This window comes from Silene latifolia, chromosome X, assembly GCF_048544455.1.
Source record: "Silene latifolia isolate original U9 population chromosome X, ASM4854445v1, whole genome shotgun sequence".
NCBI classification, from domain to species: Eukaryota; Viridiplantae; Streptophyta; class Magnoliopsida; order Caryophyllales; family Caryophyllaceae; genus Silene; species Silene latifolia.
The window spans coordinates 101,668,328-101,683,673 of record NC_133537.1 but is presented as its reverse complement, the minus strand read 5'-3'; the positions used below and the strand labels follow the sequence as shown (position 1 = coordinate 101,683,673).

The 15,346-nt window shown below is 33.8% G+C and overlaps 1 non-coding gene across 1 annotated transcript; it reads right to left on the bottom strand.

Moving 5' to 3' along the window:
* Positions 1–13,928: 13,928 nt before the first annotated feature.
* On the bottom strand, positions 13,929–14,035 carry LOC141625959 (small nucleolar RNA R71). The gene has a single exon (XR_012535698.1). It is a non-coding gene; the product is annotated as a small nucleolar RNA R71 (small nucleolar RNA).
* Between the last annotated feature and the right edge of the window lie 1,311 nt (positions 14,036–15,346).

The following is a 15,346-nucleotide window of genomic DNA, read 5'->3' as shown; positions in this document are numbered from 1 at the left end:
ACTCAGTTATTCAACCAAACAAAAAGGACATCCGTCATTTGCTGCAGCGTCTCTCCGATCAAATATCATCGGCCATCAATTTCTCTCGTCTCTTCCAGGTTTGTTCTTCTTTTTTCTGATCTTATCCTCTAGTTTAATTGATTGGATTTGCATGGTAGGCTTGAGTATTCCTTCAACAATGAATTTTAGGGTTAAATTAGATTTCAGCGGTACTCTTTGATTGTATCTTTCTCTTGTATTCTTTGATTTCAATGGTAATTTCTAGCAATTGAAGTAATTGACATTATAAGCCCTCTTTTTTTTTTTTTAGTTAAATTTTTAGGTCAAATTTTTCCTTTCGTTTACAAGTCGTGTTTCTTTGGTTTCATAATTTATTCAATCCAAAATTTACTAGTTGACGGAATTGAATCTATATGAGTTCTTATGGGTAATAGTTATACTTTTCAATACAACCCAAAAACCATTGTTATGAGTCTTGCGCTGAACATCTTCGGAGTTGCCGCTGATTTGAATCTTCTCATATAAGAATCAAAATTCAATCTTTTTATTGATTTTTATTATAAATGTTTAATTTTTTGTTGTTTGGTGTGAAAATTCATTATTATTACAATTTGCGTATAAAGTAGTAGGTAATACTTATAATAATGATAGTAAGCAAGGTGAATATTAAGAGATGTTAATGGGGTAGTTGCTAATCTATGCTCATGATAAAATATACTCTTTCCGTCACGATCATTCGTTTACTTTGCTTAAAACACCCCACACAAACAATATAAAAGGTGAACAAATGATTGGGACGGGGGAGTATATGTTACCCACAATGTTTAAAATATGAAAAAATCTCGCAAGTATAATTTTGTTGTTGTCAAAATGCGTCTCTTCTTTCAAACAATCAGATCAAAATACTAAACTAACGTAATCTATATTGGGCCATGTATAAGGTAAAGGCAACACAAATGAGGTAACGTTTAGGAATGTTTACGGACACTATCCCAATAAACAGTACAAGTAGTAGAAGGTCTGTTAAGAAACATTAAAACATTACATAGATAGATTCTCCATTTATATGGGAAGTATTCGCGTGTTTACAAAAACACCTAAAACCAAAAGATAAAGGCATATAAGGGTAATAACAATAATGACAACGATAAATAATGGTATGGACACGAAGAGCTCACTCGTCTCCCCCCCCTCCCCTTTTAGTCAACCGATTCATTGGCTGTAACTGTTATTAGAAGAAGGAGAAGAGTCATGCTCTCGAAGTCTATCTTCTCTAAGCTTGTCTTCGTGTAGGGCCTCTAAATGATCACAATAAATATCCAGAATCCTGAGGGAATCGTGTTGTCCTTATGGGAGGATTACAATTCTTCCACTCGCATGACAGATATCCACCAATACATCCCAGGACAAAACCGTTCGGATCCATACAAATAGAAGGACCACCTCTTCAGTCAACTGTTTTAGTTCCTCTCGTTTATCGTCAACCAGTTCTGCAATAGGTCAAACACATGAATGTTTCATAAAACTGGTAGTTACAAAGCAGAAGTATCACAACAAGCTAGACTTTTATGTATACTGCAACTTACTATTTGAGACGACACCACTTAGGATTGGAGCGGGAGATGGACCTGGAATATTCACGAAAAGAGGTCGGAGCAGTCCGAGTACAAGGTCTTGACCAGTCAACATACTCTACACAGCGGTTGGTGCCACAACAACATCTAAACGATTAAATAGTTTCGGAGACTCATCCACTATACGATCAATATGAAGAGTCTATCGACCCGAAATACTCAAGGGGGGGGTTGGATTGAGTATAAAACTTTAGCCCACTTTTTCGATTGTCCGTATGAGCGTGAACTAATAATTAATTATTTAATGTTTATCGATTAAACTTTAACTAATTAATCAACCAATGTAAATGTAAACAAAAGAACGAAGAAAAACAAGTGACACACGTGGTTTTGAAGTAGTTCAGTTTTACAAGTCGAAACCTACGTCCACTATTCTCGATTAATAATTTTAGTACCTTTCTACGGATTACAAAATTATCAACTCACTCGTACAACTAACTCTAGTTGTAACTCAAATGAGTACCGTTAAATACTCGGTTTTGTCTAACTTACGTTAATAAGAAAGTGCTCAATTGTTCTTCTAGTGTTCACAATATGAACGAGTAAGAAACAATATTTAAACGTTATTATCCAATAACGTAATCCTTAGAAATAAATAGCAATATGAAGCACAACTATTCTAAAATGAATTTCGAATGCAAAACAAAAATCTTTTACTTGATTAAAAATGAAAGTTTGAATCAAACATTTGAAAAGGAATTTTATATCATGAAAAGTTATTTTGAAGTACTTGTGTATATATAGTACAGAAGGAAGCTAGGGCTTAGTCGAAACCCTAGAAGGTGTCGTGAGGCCCTTGTAGAATATTTCACTAGAAACAAATCTTATCCTCTCTTATTTACTTCATTAATATCTTTTACACAAATAAGATAAATCTAAATAATTGTAAAGATATAAAAATATCTTTTAACAACTTCTAGATTTAACCTAATCATTTACTTGTGTAAGGAGTCAAAACAAGATGGACGACAGCTCATAAGCCCATCATCTTATTTCGAAACCCTAGTCAGAATATTGATGAATGAATTAGGTTTTAGATCTAGATAAATTAGAAAACCTTAGATAGCATGACAACTCATAAGTTGTTTTACTAATCAATAGGATAATCATAAATTTATTTGATCTAATTAAACCCGTACTATTTCTACACGCACATTCTTTCACGAAAAATATATTAAAGTTTTAAGCTTCGAAAACTGATTTTGAAACCCTAATTCGCGACTTCACTTTGCAGCCCAAAGTTATAGGTCAAATGATTATAACATTAAGCTTGGTAAGTAAAGTTATAGGTGAAATAGTTATAACTTTACCTTCCCAACATTACTTTTAAAAATACCGTTGTTGGACAATGTCGTATACTAGCTAATCTTCCTGGAGATCTTCAGTATATGGATCATCTCTTTATCTTGATCAAAAGCTCTTCATCTTGAGCTTGTTTAAGACTTGATCTTGTCTTTGCTTGAGTAATCATCGTAGTTGTAGTTGAGATAGCCACAACAATGCTTTAAGAATCTTCAATGTTATAGCTCAAGCAGCTATACCATTACTTCAATGATCTAGTCAAGACTAAACAAACGATTACGAGCAACAGAATATACATATTCTAAAGTACACTTGTCATTTTCAAAACATAACATGTAACTATATGCTCCAATACAATCCTATGTTGTATACCTTGAACTATAGACGCATTCATGCTCATCTTGGATAGACACAGTACACCTACAGTAAGATGCTCCTAATAGAGTAATATAGTCACCGCTAAGCCCGCCACCACCCCCCCCCCCAAAAAAAATAAAATAAAATAACAAACAAACAAAAAAGCAGTGGACTATTGCACACATTATGATGCCCTTCCAAACAACAATGTCTCACATGTGTAACATCTTAACAACTTGCAACAACAGTTGCATCCAGACACTTTATAATTGGTGCACCACCCGACCCATACAGTAGTAAGATCGAAAGCATCAATTCATAAACACAAACACACTAAAGAACAGAGGTTCCTACAAATATTAGCACACTACAACAAGTGCTTACTAAACCTAGCGAAAACTCTGCAAATTTGGACATTTTTAAGGGTTTTAGACATCAACTACGCACACAAGACACAACCCGTTAAATCAATTACTGAGCAACCGAAAGCAACAACTCTAAAAGCAACAATAAGTGAAATGCTTGATTTATCATCTAGGACACTTAGCTACCAACAACAAGCATACAAACAACAAATTCGCGCCCAACAATCAATTGATTTATCATCTTCTCAACATGTATTGCAAATTCGTTCCCAACAAAATAATAAGAACCCCACATAAGACACTACCTACTAACAACAAGAATACAGACGACAAATATAACAGTAACAATCAAATGATTTATCATCTTCTCAACCTGTATTTCAAAATCGCGCCCAGCCAAATAATAACATACCCTAAAATATTAGATGTATTTTCCACACAATACATAACACCCATAACAAAATAAGTTAAAATATCAAAAGGAAAATACATAAACCCACATATAAAATCGCAAAATTTAAATTCGCTAATCCAAAAAACATAAACCTAGATCTAAAACCACAAAACGAATTTAATCAAGTAAAAATAATCTAAGCAATAGGAAATTTTGAGAAATCCAGAAATATATTTGCAAAACTAAGCTTCGAAGAAGATGTAATTAAATGAATGTGATTGCAAAACAAACCGATAAAACAAGTCGTAAACTAAGCAATCGGAGAATACATAAAAGTAAATCGAAAACTGAAAACGGAAAATGAGCTTCAGAAAAGATGTGATTAAATGAATTTGGTTTAGAAAATAAAGAAGGAAGAATCACTTACAGAAGAGCCAAAACATTTTGGAGAAGGATAGAGAATAAGGCGAGTAAGAAATACAGAGAAAGAGATTGAGAGATTAGGGTTTAAAAAATGAAGAGGAGAGAAGGAACAGGAAGAATGCTGTAGAGCACATGATAGGCACGAGAACACTGGACTACTGTAGCTAAACTAAATCTTTTCCAAAGTTCTTACGTTTATAAGGGTTTTAGATATATGGATTATTGACATGCACATAAGACATAACCCATTTAGGCGAGGACCATATAAGTGATTTGTAGCTGATAATTATTGTGTATAACTGTTATTTGGTATGACCATACGACGGAAGAAAAATTATCAATTTATAATTATAATTAAATCATTTTATATTAAAAATTGATTACCTTAAAAAATGGTCATTTTATGTCGTCCGTACGAGCATCATGTAGTATAACGTATAATTTGCGTTTCTTATGTAATCGTATAATACGGAAGGAAAAATGTCGAGGCCATCATGATATTTAAAGGCTAGTTAGGATTTGTTAAAAACAATTTCTATTGTCATTCAGCACAGATTAATATTATCCTTTTATTCAAACACAAATAATTACTCGTAAGATGTAAGTATCTAAAGGCAGATGCAACTTTGTTATTTTTTTTTTCAAGCACAGATTAATATTATCCTTTTATTCAAACACAATCGTAAGATGTAAGTATCTAAAGGCAGATGCAACTTTGTTATTGGTTGGTCAGAATAGGAGATAATACTATCAATTATATGTGAGTATGTGACAATTCAAATAAAACGTTTCTTATCTCATCTTTTAACGGGTTTACCATTAACAAAACTAACAAGGATTAATTTTGTAGTTTTCTTTTTCTTTTGGTGTAAACTAGGAAAAAAAGGACACTTATCTAATTTTTGTGTATCGATAACACAATTTTTTATTTAAGCCACCAATATCCTTCTTAAATTTAAGATGAGCCAAATATTATAGATGAGAGAGGTGGTAATTGGGTCAGTCCGGGTTGGATTTGGGTCAGGTCATATCGGGTTTAGGTCATATCGGGTCAACATACCCTTTTGGCCTTTCGGGTCGGGTCAAATGATGTTTCGGGTCGAGTTATTATCGAGTCTAGCGATTTTATCGCACTACATCAATTTTTGACTAAGGCCCTGTTCTTTTGGACTTCTATTTATCTTTTTAAGTTCAGTTCAGTTCCTATTGTTGGAGTATGTGTCCTCAACAATAGTGTGGTCACATGTTTAAATCTCAAATTAAGAATACGAAAGGGATGATAAATTATATAGTCAACTGATCAACATTAATCAGTAATGATTGGCTAACTAGAGTTTGATATTACTGTCATTTGACGATGGTGATCAGTTGATCCCTTAAGGTTACACCTATAGGATGAGACCCAAATAAATAATTAATTAATTGTATTCGATACAGATTAATTAATCCCTTATATGTATGAGTTGGATTTTGTATCTTATTGTAATGTGATTAAATAAGATTCGATTTAGTATATTAATATCTTAATTTACTAAATTATATTGAGGTTTTATAAATATTTCGAGGTAGAGGTAATTAGTTATTTACATTTACAAGAGGTTGTAAATTTAACTAACTAACTATTATGGGACCCATTATATGTTGATATAATGGTAAAATATTACTCAATAAGTTGAGTGAATATATTTTAATTATTTTGTCACATAATTGTTGTATGATCAAATTAATATTTGATTATGTAAGATAATTAAACATAAGACTTATAAGCATTTGTGGGATAAATATTATAAGACAAAAATGGACCCATATATACTCAAATGTACCGTCCAAATGGTAAGCATGCTTGATTTTTGGCTTTGTCATTTTGTTGTTGGAAAGATGCTCCAACATCTTATGACATACTTTATACACTAAGCCTACTACCTACACTCATTGGATATTGCAAAAGGAAAATAAGAAAAACCAAAATGCTCTACATAAGAGTATTTTGGACGGCACAATCAAAGTGAGAGGAGAACACTTTGTTGTTCTCATTTTTCTTCATACCTATTTCTCTCTAAGATGCTCATATTTTCCATACATGCAAAACCTCAAAAACCACTCAAATACTAATATTTTTAATATATTACTAGTGTAGTAATATTAGTAATATGAGTAATAATTAAGGGTACATTACTACATAATATCTAGTTAATATTAGTAGTAATTTTTGGGTTAAATCTTGGGTGCAATCAAAAGGAGGGCTCCTAATATAGAGTCTGGGAGGATCATCCTAATACTTATTATAACTCAAGAACAAGTGAAGGTAGGAGACCTTACTTGTGTCCATTTCGTGCTATACAACAATGTAAGAACCATTGTTTTCTCATTTTATTTCCTATTTAATTATGCATGCACTAGATCTAAAGAAATCATATTAAAATGTTAATTAAATCATTATTAGAGATGTCTAATAATAGGTATATGAACCTAACAATTGGTACCAGAGCATAGGATGTTGGACGCATAATCGATTTATAGTTTTTTCGAGTTATTAGTAACTTAATTAAAACTAAAAATTTTTGATTTATTAGATAAAGCCACAAAATATTGATGCATGTTATATATTCTGGTCCTAAAATGTTTTTAGGTCATATTGATGATTTATGGATGATTATTGCTTATTTTAATGATTTTTAGTGAAATAATTACATTTTTATGAGTAAAATGAACTTTTATTTACTAAAAATAGTTAAACTTCACTACTGGCCGTGATTTTATAGTATGACCTCACATGAATATTTTATGTATTTTATGTAGAATTTCATATTAATGTGATTAATATTTCATGATTCATGATTTTTATGAGATAGAAATGGTATAAATGGAGGTTAAATGACTAAAAATAGTTAAAAATTAAAACAGGCCATGAAATTTTAATATGATGTCACATGCATTATTTAAAGTTTGTGTGTAAAATTTGAGATAAATGTGATTTATTATGCATGATATATAATTTTAATGGTTAAAATGATATACATAGTGACTATTTTTAGCAAAAATAGCTAAAATGAATTTTATAGCATGAAAATTTTCCCTAATATTGTATATTTGATATGAACATCAGATCTAAAGTTGTATGATTAATTTTGATTAATTTGATACGTTTATTGATTTTTATGTGATAAAATCAATTGATTTTTATGTGATAAAATCAATAAAAGGGCAACTTTATTAGTCATAAAAATTAATTCGAAATTTTTGGTTGAAATTTTGACATTTCCAGGTTCTGGAAATTATTTAAAAATGTTCAAAATTTTGATTTTGATTTTTCCATAATTTTTAAGTTTAATTTGGAATTAAATGGTAAAAGTTATGATTTATACGATTTATTAATGAAATAAATTATAAATATTTTGTGGGCAAATTTTATTGAGTTTTTTGGAATCTTGGTAACATTCCAGTATTTACAAAAATGTGATTTCGAATTTGTCCAAATTTTTATGATTCATTGGGAATTATTTCATAATTGTTATGGTTAAAAGAAGTTTAATAAGCAATAATACAAAACCAAGTTAAATTATTGTCAAAAATTGAGTAAGGACTAATTTTTGAGTCCTAAGAGAGTTAGGATAATTAACTTGGGCTTAAATTTGATTTAAGTATTGATTAGGGATTTTAATAAGTTATTATCACGCATTTACATAAAACCAGATTATATACGATATAAGGTTTAAGTAGGGTGATTTGGCACATTAATTTAGCATGATAGACACATATTATAATGCTGCATATTTCATTGTTAAATGTCATATTTTATTTATATAATTTTGAATTATGTAATTTTATCTTAGTATGGCCTTAGTTTTAATCAATATTACCCGTAATGTAAGGGGATATTGATTCGGTTGTAATTTAATGTGAATTCGTATCACTTTTATTTTTACTAGTTTTTCCATTTTACAAATGTATAATAGGAATAGCTATGTATTGGTGCCATTCGGAAAGGCGTTCCAACAAAGACGGTGTTCTTGGGACGCGTGCCACTTGAAGATTCAAGGGATCAACGGAGTTGGTTTCCGAATTTGTAATAGATTATTTGATTTTCTATTTTAGGAAGGCCATACTAGGAATTTATTATTTTGCTTTGCATTTCTTTTAATATGTTGCATGCATTGCCAAATTGCCATAACAACACATGCATATCATATCGAGTCATCGACCGTGTCAATTATAATTATCGATAATTTGACTTTTAGTTCACTTAAAATTGATAGATAATAAATTGACAAGACCTTTACTTTTAAAAGATTGAGACTTAGCCTTACCAAATAGTAGGAGCCCATGAATCTAAATTTCATAAGGAGTACAATACGATTTTTCGGGGTGCTTCTATTGACGTTGGGTAAGTGGGGTAATAAGTAGTTATTACACTTCGAAAGTTTGGTTGATCTCAACGAAGGTATTTTGCGACCGTAGCTGCAAAAGGTTCGGGCTAAAGATGAATTTAATGTAAAGTCATCGACCGAGAGTTCTAATTGTAGAATCGGTTAAGAGGGTTAACCCACCAAGTTATATTAGTAAAGATGTAGAGGGCCCGTAGGCTCACATCCAAGTTAATATGAATTTTGGATCTCGGAATCATTTATTATAGTTGGGTAAAGGTCACTATATAAATGCAATACTTGTATTAATATTTACGAGTATTATAATGATAAATGTTAATTGTTTCCTTCATTTCCGTTTTTGTAATTATTTATCCGCAATGGATTCATCTAATACTCTTACACCTATCACCATTAGTTCATGGCTCCAATCATTCAATGAAAAATGCTCCTTGTATAAATGCAATACTTGTATGACAATGACCCGACTAGAGAACTACGCTTTGGCATTGGTGAGGATGAAAATCTTTGCTACCTTACCACTTCCACACCTCCTACTCCCATATTCATGCCCACCTCCTTGGTAAGAGAATCTTGTGAAGAGAATCTCATAAATTCTAAGGCATCCTTGTTTGTAGAAGCAATGAGAAATATCATTTTGAGTGGGAGTTCTAGCAAGAATGTACTTGCAACTAAAAGGAATAATGGTATTTATAAAGGAAAGGCAAAGAAGGGTAAGAAACCCAAACCCGATAGTGAATTGGAAGTAGATAGTGAGACTACCACAACCAAAACCAAGAAGGGTGCCCAATCCTACGATGAATGTTATTATTGTAATGTCATGGGCCATTGTAAGCGAAATTGCCCCAAGTATTTCTTCCGAAATCTTTGTTATTGATATAAACTTCTACCTCAACGAGGGTATTGGATACCGGTTGTGGTTCTCACCCTTGTAATCATTTACAGGGCTTGGAAATGTGGAAAAGCTAAACAAGGGTGATGTAGATCTCCGACTAGGAAATGGAGCTAGGGTAGCCGCCGCTTCAAGAGGGACTTATGTATTTGTTTTAGCTGATGGCTTTGAGTTGTACTTACATAATTTTTATTATGTACCCACTTTGTCTAAAAACATTATTTCCATTTCTATGTTAGACATGGAAGGATTTTTCTTTTGCCATCGAAAACAATCGTTGTATTTTGTTGAAAATGACTTGGCCGTGAGCCAAGCCACTTCTATGAATGGTATTTATGTTTTAGACACTTCCAACTCAACTAAAGATATCTATAACCTATAATCCAAAAGACTCATAACAAGTGATCTGAATGATTTGTACATTTGGCTTTTTCGATTAGGTCACATAAACGAGAAACGCATCTAAAGGCTAGTGTCGACTGGAATTATTGAGCCATTTGATTTTTCAATCATATGGAGTATGCGAATCTTGTCTCCTTGGAAGAATGATTCCTGCCCCACCTTTAGTGATAAAGGGACACGAGCAAATGATTTGTTGGGACTAATACATGCCGATGTATGTGGTCCAATGAGCATCACTGCAAGGGGAAATTATAACTACTTCGTCACTTTTACCAATGATTTAAGTAGATATGGGTATGTTTACTTAATCAAATATAAAGTGAAGCATTTGTGAAATTTAAAGAATTTCTAAATGACGTAGAGAACCAATTGAACAAAAGTATTAAAGCGTTACGGTCCAATCGTGGTGGCAAATATCTAAGTAATGAATTTGATTTATTATATATGGATTATGACCTTGTGTCACTACCCATAAGATCAAACTAATATGAGTTGGGTTGAGTTATTGAACTCACTTTTGGGGATTTTTATTTTAATCTGGAGGGTCAACATGGAGAAACCTAAAATAGAGAGTCTATTTAACAAATGGCATGGATCAGGCTCACATATTACGTAAATCAAGCTGCCATAATAGAGCCCGTCTATTTATGAACTAGCACGTTAGTCTAGACGAACTTGTATTACTTCACCACATATGTTTGTGATTCACAAAACTATCTCTTAAGAAGATAGAAGTATTTCCAAGAGATAGAGTGGGAGTAGATCGTCACAAACATGTCTTATAGTCAATGTGTTACTTTTTGAAAGTAATGGAACTATAATCTGTTGAGATAGGGTGGGAATAAAGTACACATGTCTTATTGTTAATATATTACCTTTCGAAAGTAATGAAATATGACCTATTGAATGATCAATTTCATAGCAGTCCCAAATCGACTTTGTTGCATAATAGCCATTGCATTAGAATCTCAAGAGTAGATTTACTTTAAGGCGATTGTCTCTTTAAAGTAAATAGAGCTTTAGAGTACCTAAATGTTAGGTTTATTTACCTCTTATTAGACTCCTCTAATAGTGAACTAATTAACTTCTTAATTATTTGTTTTTTAGATCTAGTGCATGCATAACAAAATAATAGATTTATAAGAAAACAATGTCCCTTACATTGTTAATTTTGGTTTTGTGGCACAAGTAAGGTCTCCTACCTTCACTTGTTCTTGAGCTATGATGATTAATAGAATGATCCTCCAAAGACTCCAAGTATATAAGCCACTCCTTTTGATTGCACCCAAGATTATCCCTTATCACTACTAATGATGTGACCATAATTGGCGCATATTTAGCCCCCGAATTACCATTGTTTTCATGCTTTTTAGTGCCTATTTGGGTCATTTCTTATCTTTAGTTCTTTGTTTTGCATATTCTTTGAGATTTTGATCCCTTGGTAGGAAAGGAGTAAGAATCTTGCATTTTCATGGCAAAACAAGGCTAAATTGATCATATTCAATGACCAAGCATCAAGGAGAGACAAGACTAGAAGGCCTTTGTACATAGCATAGTAGAAGAGCAATGTTGAGAAAAGGATCCTTGAGTCCCCAAGGAAATCCCCAAGGAATTCATGAAGAAAAGGGAAGAAAAAGAAGAAGGAAAGTTCTTTGAACTACAATCCGAACGGATTGTAGAGAATCCGTCCGTCCAAGTCCAATCCGAGCGTCCCTCAAAGGAATCCGCTCGGATTCCCCTCGCCAATCCGAGCGTCTTGCCCAAGAATCCGCTCGGATTCCTCAACCCAGATCCGGCCGTCCCGACTCCCATCCGCACGGATCGCGGACAAAGACGTTTTCATTCCTCAAGCATCGATAAGAGAAGCCCTTCTCTCGGATAATCCCGGAGGCTCCTTGCTCAACTTAAAAGTGTAATTACTAGTTTAGCCCTTAGTTAACCCTAATGCATCCTCCCTAATTTTCACTATAAATACCCCATTAGTCTAATTAGAGGAGCATGTTCTTCTTATCAATAATTAGTGTAGTTAATATCAATCAAATCTCTCTTCAATATTGTAATCAAATATTAATCAAGTTTTAATCCAAGTTTTAGTTCTTTAATCTCTCTCTTGTTCTTACTTTATTTTGGGTAATTGAAGATTATTTGGGTTATTATTGGGAGATTGACAACCTCTCAATCTAGGATTCAAGTACTTCTATTATTCTTGCTTTATTATTGGAATCATTAGTAGGTATAATCTCTTAATCCCCTTTTAATTATTGCTAATTACTTTCATTTATTCATCATGTTTCATTATGTTAGTATGATTGACAACCTTTCTAGCATGATCAATATGATAATGAGTGAGTAGTCTCTTAGCTAGGGTTTAATGGGTGATTAGGGGAAACCAACATGGGGAATGATTCATGCTTAAATTAATATGCTTTCATATCTTATTTGCTTGCTTGTTTTGATCTTAATACATGCACATGTTATATTTGATGAAATGCTAAGCCTATGAATCCTTGCATTTACTATCATCTTCTATCCTTTCAACTTGACTTGTAAGACATAACCCAACTCGAGTCTTGTTAGACCATGCATGTGTTAAGTAGGGAAGATTAAGTCGACTTGTAGGTGTTGTACAATCCAAGACATTCGGCTCCGGGACCCAAACTTTCCTAGGATTGTAAGATATAACCCAACTCAATCCATCACAACAATAATTGCTTGCTTATAATTTGAGAACATGTTTGTATGATCGTATCCCATGATTCCCCTATGAACCCATGACACCCTAGTGCTTTTAATCAATTGTTTACACCCTTTATTTTATTTACCTTGTTAGTTTATTTTCATTGCTATCTTAGTTTAGTAACCTTCTACATCAACCCAATTTGTGACACCCCTAGACACCACTAGTTACAATAGAATCTTCATTTCAATACCCGTCCCTTGGGATCCGACCTTTACTTGCCTCTTTACTAATTGTAGAGTTGTTTGTGAAGTATAAATTGTGTTTTGTATCGACCATTGACCAACGACCACATATGCTTAATTGTGAACACGAAATGGCTCCGATCAAAAATGGCGCCGTTGTCGGGGACGGTGTTTAATTGATTTAAGATTTCTTTTATTGTTTTTAGTTGTGTCTTTTTCACCTTGGGAAGTAAAACTCCTCAAGGTTTGTTCTAATTGTTTTTGAGTTGTTTGATATTTTGCATGTCTAGAAGGTTACAAAGAGATTTGTTACCTTTTGACCGTGAAATCGAAAGAACCTTGACGAATAATAGGAGACTTGTTAGGAGGAATTTGGGAGGTGTTGGTGAAGTTGTTCAACCCACTAGTGAGTTTGTCAATCCTTTCGCAATAGAAGGAGAAGAAAACCCATTAAACAATACCACACAAAATCCACCTACAATGCCTAAATTCTCGTCACACTCTATACCCACCGAGGAGGATTTACCAAATGGTACTCCTACCCCACAACATCTTACCGGAAACTTTATTGCCAAGTCCGCCTTCATTCAACTAGTTGAGAGGAGCCAATTCGGGGGAATGCCTAGTGAGGACCCTCATTCTCATATGGAAACCTTTTGCGATTATTGTGAAGCTATCTCTCAAACGGGCGTGACTCAAGACCAAATAAGATGGGTCTTATTTCCTTTTTCGTTAATCGGCACCGCAAAGCAATGGTTGAAGGGCCTTGATAAGGCCACCCTTGGAATAGATTCTTGGAAGAAGCTAGCTCTAGCTTTCTACAAAAAATTCTACCCACCGGAAAAGACCAATATGCTAAGAGCTCAAATTACGGGTTTTAAGCAAAGGGATGAAGAATCTTTGTATGAAGCTTGGGAGCGGTTCAAAGGTATTTGTCGCTCATGTCCTCACCATGGACTTAGCGAATGGTTTTTGGTGCAACAATTTTGGAATGGTTTATATGAAGATTCAAGGAACATTCTCAATATGGGATCAAATGGAATGTTCACCGAAGTTGATGACAATCAAACATGGAACAAGATTGAGGAAATGGCGGTCCATAATTCACAATATAGTAGGCCTCGCAAGGCTACTAGAGGAGGAAAGTATGAAGTGGACACCGTTACTCAATTGGGTGCTCAACTTAGTGCTCACATTGACACAATCAACTTGAAGTTTGAACAAGCTATGGCTAGACTTGAGGAAAACTCAAAATCATCAAAGCATCATGTCAATGCCATGACGGCATCCTCATCAATCCCAAGCGGGATATGTGAGAATTGTGGAACCTTGGGTCATGACTCAAGTGAGTGTAGGGGAACAACCGAACAAGTTAATGCTTTCCAAGCTTACAAAAGTGGTACCCCTTATTCAAATTTTTACAATGAAAACACCAAGTTCCATCCAAATCTCTCATACAAAAGCCAAAATGTCCAAAACCCTCAAACAACATACACTCCACCACCCATGAGAAATCAAAATCAAAGACCCTTTTACAATCAAAACCAAGGTTACCAAAATCAAAATCCATACAATCACCACAATGACCAAGGTTTTGATGTCCAAAAAGCGGTCCTCCAAATGCAAAAGAATCAACAAGAATTTTTCACCCAAATGCAAAAAGATAGCCAAGCAAAAGACACCACCATCAACAACATTCTAGCTCACACCAAGATGTTGGAAACACAATTAACTCAACTAGCATCTTCTAGCTCACAAAGACAAAAGGGGCAATTACCACCTCAAAGTAACCCCCCTAGACATGAAACGGTTAGTGCCATTCACTTGAGAAGTGGTACAAGGTATGAAGCACCGAAGGAGCAAGTTGAGGATGAAGTTGTGAGAGCTAGTGAGAATGAAGTTGTGGTGCAAGAAGGGGAATCATCAAAAGAAGAAAGTTCAAAGAAAAATGAAGACAAAGCCAAAGAAAAGGAGCCCATTGTGATTAGACTTCCTTTTCCAAGTCGTCAAGCCAAGCCTAAATTTGATGATCAACTTGGGAAGTTCATGGAGATTGTGAAGAACTTAGAAGTCTCAATTCCTTTCACGGAATTAATCAATCACGTTCCGGCCTATGCAAAGTACATGAAAGATATCCTCACAAAGAAGAAGTCGATCCGGAAACTTGAGACTATCGCCTTCACTAAGGTGAGTAGTGCAATACTTCAAGGGAGTTCACCTCCAAAGTTAAAGGATCCGGAAGCTTCTCAATACCGTGTACCATTGGCGAC